The 6,800-nt window shown below is 33.0% G+C and overlaps 1 long non-coding RNA gene across 1 annotated transcript; it reads right to left on the bottom strand.

The window, feature by feature from the left end:
- Positions 1-3,497: 3,497 nt before the first annotated feature.
- Positions 3,498-5,062, bottom strand: LOC128290528 (uncharacterized). The gene is made up of 2 exons (XR_008280395.1): positions 4,972-5,062; positions 3,498-3,770 (listed from the first exon to the last, which is right to left on the bottom strand). It is a non-coding gene; the product is annotated as an uncharacterized LOC128290528 (long non-coding RNA).
- Positions 5,063-6,800: the final 1,738 nt, after the last annotated feature.

The following is a 6,800-nucleotide window of genomic DNA, read 5'->3' on the forward strand; positions in this document are numbered from 1 at the left end:
ATTATTTAAACGGATTGAAATTGTACTTAATGGACACAGTACTTAATTAGTGCATGTTTAATCATCTAAGGTAGCTGAGGGTTAAATTAGCAACGGTATCTGACGATACATTTGCCTTACATAACTTGCAAGATTATTGTGATTAAACTGTTTCAAGGTAGGGATATCTTGTTACCTCACGTAGTATTTTATGTGCTTATTAGAATTAATTAATCATTTGAATTGACATAGGGATATGTACAAGAGATTATTTCGATTTAATAAGTATGTATGTGCAATAACATATTTGCCTATTAAGATTTGTTTAATCGGTTGAATTGACATAGGGATATAGTCGAGAGATGAATAGATTTTGGTAGGTGAGTATGTTCCTAAGTTAGTAAATTACCGAGTTGCCTTGCATTTATTCGTAACAATATAAACATGAGTTTAATAATTCTAAGTTAAGAAATGTAATTAATCTGACACAATTATGTCATCTTTATTAAAATCGTATTTTGAAATCGTGCATTTGAGATTTATTTATTTAGTTTACTTAGTTTAAAATCTTAGTTTTTAATCACCCTATTCAAGAAAAAATATTTTTCTTCACTAAAGTGTTTTAAATAGCATTCATAAATAATTCATTTCACAGTCCCTGTAGGTACAATAACTCGACATTTACTTATCACTTTATTACTTGTTGCGATTGTGTACACTGGAACATTTCCATCGTTCCAGTTTTCTATATCTGTTTTGGGGTGGGATTTGCATATGAGGAGGAAGTATTCTAAATGGAAATCATCGTCTCTCATCTGGCAACTAGGATGCACATTATCTGATATGTGTCGCATCGATACTATGTGGTGTGTAGGGATGGGTGGGTGTTTTCAACCCACATGGTGTGATGGGATGGACGGAGATGGTGTGTAGAAGATGGGGGTAGGACTCACTGTATCTATTTTGTGTATTTGCATATCTATTTCTGTTATCTGTATCTGAAATGGCCATAAGACCTAATCTGCATCTGACTGTAATTGAGTTTACTATATGTTTTGCATGTCTATTTTTGTTGGATTACACACTGAGTTTTCGTGAACTCCCTTCTGTTTATCTATTTTGTACAAGTAATCCACAGATTTAGGCAAACTGGTGTAGTGGAGTCTTGCGGTGACCACTAGTTTACGAACGGATTTCAATTAAAGGTTTTATTATTCAAATGTTATTTCTGGGAGTTTTTTATTAATTGGACTCTCCAGATTGTTGACTCAAATTTTGAGATTTGGATTTTTCGTTTAATAATTTATTGGGATGACTAGCTAAAAATATGGTTTTACTAAAACAAAGATTTTCTAAACTTACGAATGGGATTTTAAGAAAATAACATTTACTATAACATCCACTGCAAAATTTCATTTTGGCAAATAAAACAATTGATTAACGTTTTCGATAATGGATATAACTGAATACGAGTTGTCTGAATCAAAATAATTTAACGTAACCGTTTTCAAAACCCATTCTTTGTGACATCTCTGGATTTGGCCATAATGTTTAGGCCGGATTTAGGGTGTTACAAAGATGGAATCGAAAAAATATAGTTGTCGACAACAAGTTTGCTTATAATGTTGCTATTGAAATAGCAAAAGAAAATGAGGATCCTGAGCTTAAATCTATTGAGGAATGTAGAAATAGAAAAGATTGGCCAAAATGGAAAGACGCAATTCAAGTAGAATTAAATTCACTTTCTAAACATGAGGTTTTTGGACCTATAGTCCAAACACCTAAATATGTAAAGCTGGTAGGATATAAATGGATATTTGTGTGAAAATGAAATGAAAAAATGAAGTCGTAAAATATAAAGCACAACTTGTAGCACAAGGATTTTCGCAAAGGCCCGACATTGATTATGAAGAGACATATTCTCCTGTGGTAGATGCAATCATGTTTAGATACCTCATTAGTCTGGCAATACGTGAAAAACTTGACTTGCGTCTAATGGATGTTGTTATATCCTATTTGTATGGTACATTTGATAGTGAATTTTATATGAAAATCCCAAGAGGATTTAAAATCCCTGAAGGATATAGAGTTTTCTGAGAAAATTGCTCAATTAGATTAAAGAAAAGTTTATATGGATTAAAACAATCTAGACATATGTGGTACAATCGTCTTAGTGAATATTTGTTAAAAGAAGGTAATAAAAATGATTCAATCTACCTATGTATTTTTATAAAAAGGTATGGATCAAACTTTTTCATATTTGCTCTTTATGTTGATGATCTAAATATTATTGGAACTCCTGAAGAGTTCCAAAATGTAGTAAATTATTTAAAGAAAGAATTTTGGATGAAAGATCTTGGAAAAATAGAGTTTTGTCTTGGCCTGCAGATCGGACATTTAAAAGATGGAATTCATGTCCATCAGTCAGCTTATATGAAAAAGATCTTAAAGAAATTTTATATAGATAAAGTACATCCATTGAGTACCCCGATGGTTGTACGATCATTAGATGTGAATAAAGATAAATTTCATCCTTGCGAGAATGATGAAGAGTTTCTTGGTCCTGAAGTACCATATCTAAGTGCCATAGGAGCTTTGATGTATCTTGCAAACAATACAAGACCTGATATAGCTTTTACTGTAAACTTATTAGCAAGATTTAGTTCTTCTCTAACACGTAGACATTGGAATGGAATTAAACATGTATTTAGATATCTCAGAAGGACCATTGATATGGGGTTATTTTATTCAAATAATTCAAAATCCCTATTAGTTGGTTATGCTGATGCTGGATATTTATCGAATCCACATAAAGGTCAATCTTAAAGGGGATATTTATTTACATGTGGAGATACTACTATACCATGGCATTCGACAAAGCAAACATTAGTTGTTGCCTCTATAACATCCCAAAATTGGGTCTAGTTAGAACAGTGGTTTCAAGACCACAAATGTAACACCCCTCGCCCGCATCCGACGCCGGGACGGGGTTCGAGGTGCTACCTGAGTTTTACTAACACTTCCATACTAAACAGGGCCATGAAATCTCAAATAATTAAAAACTTTTCTTTTCACATGTAATTTGTCCCTTATGCGAGCTTATGAGGCCCAATACATGCATTCAGGCGGTTCGGGACCCAATCGAGAACTCATGAAAACTTAGAAAAATCTCTTGCGTTAAGGCTTCACACGCCCATGTGCTCGTGCCATGTGGCCGAAATAGTCTAATTATCAAGCCTTTTGTCACTCTCACACCACATGCATAGATACATACTTATCCAATAACATACAACGTGGCATAAATGAGCTCTTAAACATCTACAAACATGTTATGCTCGAGTTATTTTCTTATGTAATAAATATTATAGAATTTGCCCATATCATTACCACATACTAGACATAACTATCATTACATCACAAACCATTCATGAAGCATTATTAACTATTTACCAATCACTTAATCTCGCATTAGTTACTAGCTCATCAATGAATCTCAATTCAATCTCTAGGCATACATGTTGTAAGCCACATCACAAGAGATAATAACATACATGCATAAGAATAATCATATGGGCCCATAATGTCATTAGCCGACATAGGCTAATTTACATGACTAATACTACCTTAATAACAAGCCAATGCCTTTGGCTAAATCATAATATTACATACTCACATTAAAACCCTATACATGCCATAGACTCGAATCACTTGAGTTTACTTACTCCGATAACGTTAACTCGATAGGGTGATAATATCTCCGACGGCCTCCAACCCGAGCTAACCTGGAAACTCTAGAAAACATGGGAAAGAAGGGGTAAGCCGCTTAGTAAGTTCATATGAAAACAATTAGCAACTCATTAACTTGTTTTATCAATGTTTACAACATATTTTCAAGTTCACTACAAGCTGTTTTTCTGAGCAATGGTCACTAAATTATTTATATCTGGAGCTACGAAACTCCGAATTAAGTTTCGTTAATTTTCCCTGGAACTAGATTTATTTTCCTTTCTTTCATAAAATTTCCAGAATTTTTGGTTAAGCCAAATAGTACAGTTTATTAGTTAAAGTATCCCCTGTTTTAGGGTATGACCACTCTGCCCCTGTGCACTACAAACCAAATTTCTCCCTGTAAAAAATTCCAACGACCATGTCATTTATTTCCCATAAAAATAGACTCAATAAGGAATCCATTCATGTAAGGTATAACTCTTAATAATTTTTGTACAATTTTGGTGAATTTCTAAAGTTAGAATAGGGATCTCGAATTCATTCAGACCCTGTTTCACAAGAATTCAAATATCAAACAATATGGAATTCTTTTCTTCCTCTGTTTCTTTCATGTAAAAATAGACTCATTAAGCTTTAATCTCATATTTTATTCTGCCTCTAACTCATTTTTCACTATTTTTAGTGTATTTTCAAAGTTACACTACTGCAGTAACTCAAATCTGTCAAGACTAAATTACTCATTCATGATCATTGTTCATAATATTAATACAACACCATTTTATCCATCATGGTAAGAACACATATTATGCATCATAGATCATCACATATCAAGGCATTCTCATAGGATTAGTATACATACTTGCACAACTCGTAACATAACTCGAGTGCATACTCACCAATGACTTACCTCATTGGGACCATCATTAACTCTTTCCTTGGATTGCCCGTTGAACACTTGGAATACTAATTAGATATTCGGAAAAGCCTTTGCACATAAGTGCCTCAATTGTAGTTAAAGCTACCTCATATCTCATGACATTTCAATGCTCACTCTCGAGCTAGTCATCTAGGCTCATAATTCCTAGTGACATGTCACTCGTATCCTATTCTATTCCTAAGGTTCAAACGGGATTTTTCCTCGTCTATTAAGGCTTTGTCTTATCATATTTCTATTAATCACATACACATTAATATCTGTACAATTCATGTAATGATAACATTTAAATACATGTATAGCATGGTATTGTTTACATACGAACTTACCTCGATACCACAAATGTGAAAAGGACATACTCGTCCATAAATCGATTTCTTTCCGTTCTAGGTCCAAGTCTCAATTTTCATCATCTATAACATCACATTTAGCCTACCAATCAGTCACAATATTCATATGGGTCTAAAATCATATTTTTACAAATTTTCATTTTGACCCCTAAATTTTGCATATTTGCACTTTTGCCCCAATGCTCGTAAATTAATTTTTATCACATTTATTTACTCCTTGAGTCTAGATGAACCATTTTCATAACCATAGCAACTCATAATTTCAACTATTTTACACATTTACAACTCATTTTACAACTTAGCAATTTAGCCTTTTTAAGGTATTTTCTTGCAATTTCTTTCACAAAAGTTGTTTATTAGACAACTAGGACTTATAATCTTCCATAAAAACACAGCAAACAACACATATATATTCATGGCAAAACCCTAGACTCTTTATCATCTTGCACAAAAGTCCCTCATATGAAAGCTTATGCTTTAGGAGTTCCAAAATACAAAAATCATCAAGCAAAGACATTAAAATCACTTACAAGCAAGGGAAATATGTTGCTGAAATTTTCCACTTCAAAACTCTTTCTTTCTGCATATTTGGTGAAGGGAAGAGAAAATGATAGCTTTTTCTTTTCTTTTTTTTTTATTTGTTAATAATAAAACTATTTTGTCTCCCATGGCCGGCCATCACACTTTCAATGGCCTAATTTCACTTTAAAGACCCTAATTTAAGATACAAGGCAATTTAACACCTTTAGGTATTAAAACACAACTTTTACTTTTACGCGATTTAGTCCTTTTTGAAATTGGACTAGAAATCGCTAAAATTAATATACCAAAATTAACATGCACTTATAAAATCATATTATAACACATAAAATAATACTAAAATAATTTTCTGGCCTCGTAATAGTGGTCCCGAAACCATTGTTCGACTAGGCCTAAAATCGGTCATTACATTTCTTCCCTTTAGGGATTTTCGTCCCGAAAATCTTACCGAAAAAGTTGTTCTCTACTTTCACGAGTCACTTATATCTTTTCTCACAACTTACAAAACAACTCCGCACAAGCTCATACTCAAGATTTCCTATAGCTTTTCCATAGTTGAGGTATAAACCTCTGAGCTCAATTTTAAACATTGAGACCGACATTCTTGGAACTATAAACTCGAAACATACAACTCAGTCACATCATTGAATAATATATCTGTACATACTAAAATAATCATGCAGACTTCCATCATCAATCTTTCACAATTCAACTTGCATCTCTCCTTTTTCCGGAAATGAGAGACATCCCGATACGAAATTCATAACAGTCCTTTCTCATTTTCTTCCCACTGTCATCACTGACAATAATAATCTCGAATACATTTGATATTCGGCTTTACCCTATAGACAATTCGACATCCTTTGAACGAATAAACAAGATACTGCTGTGAACTCTGTACTCAATTCTCTGTATACCCAGAGTTTCTCAGTAGGTACTGAAATCTTACTCTGAATTAATAGTAATAGAAACCAGAAATCAAATCCTCCCTGCAATTCCAAATTAAAAGTCGAATCATGCTGTACTTGTTTAATTTACCACTTATAGCCACATTTCTATACTCTGATCATCAACTGTTTAGAAACTTTACTAACATGAATCAAATGATTCCAACTTCATAGATGTGGTCTTTTTATTAATCAGGATAACTATACTTATAACATCTCTCGAACAAGAGAAATCCAACTAATATGTTTCCATAACATACTTTCAAGAATAAAACCCCATCATTTACATTCGCACGACTACTTACCAAAGAACACGAACGG

The sequence above is a fragment of the Gossypium arboreum genome, chromosome 3 (genome assembly GCF_025698485.1).
Source record: "Gossypium arboreum isolate Shixiya-1 chromosome 3, ASM2569848v2, whole genome shotgun sequence".
NCBI classification, from domain to species: Eukaryota; Viridiplantae; Streptophyta; class Magnoliopsida; order Malvales; family Malvaceae; genus Gossypium; species Gossypium arboreum.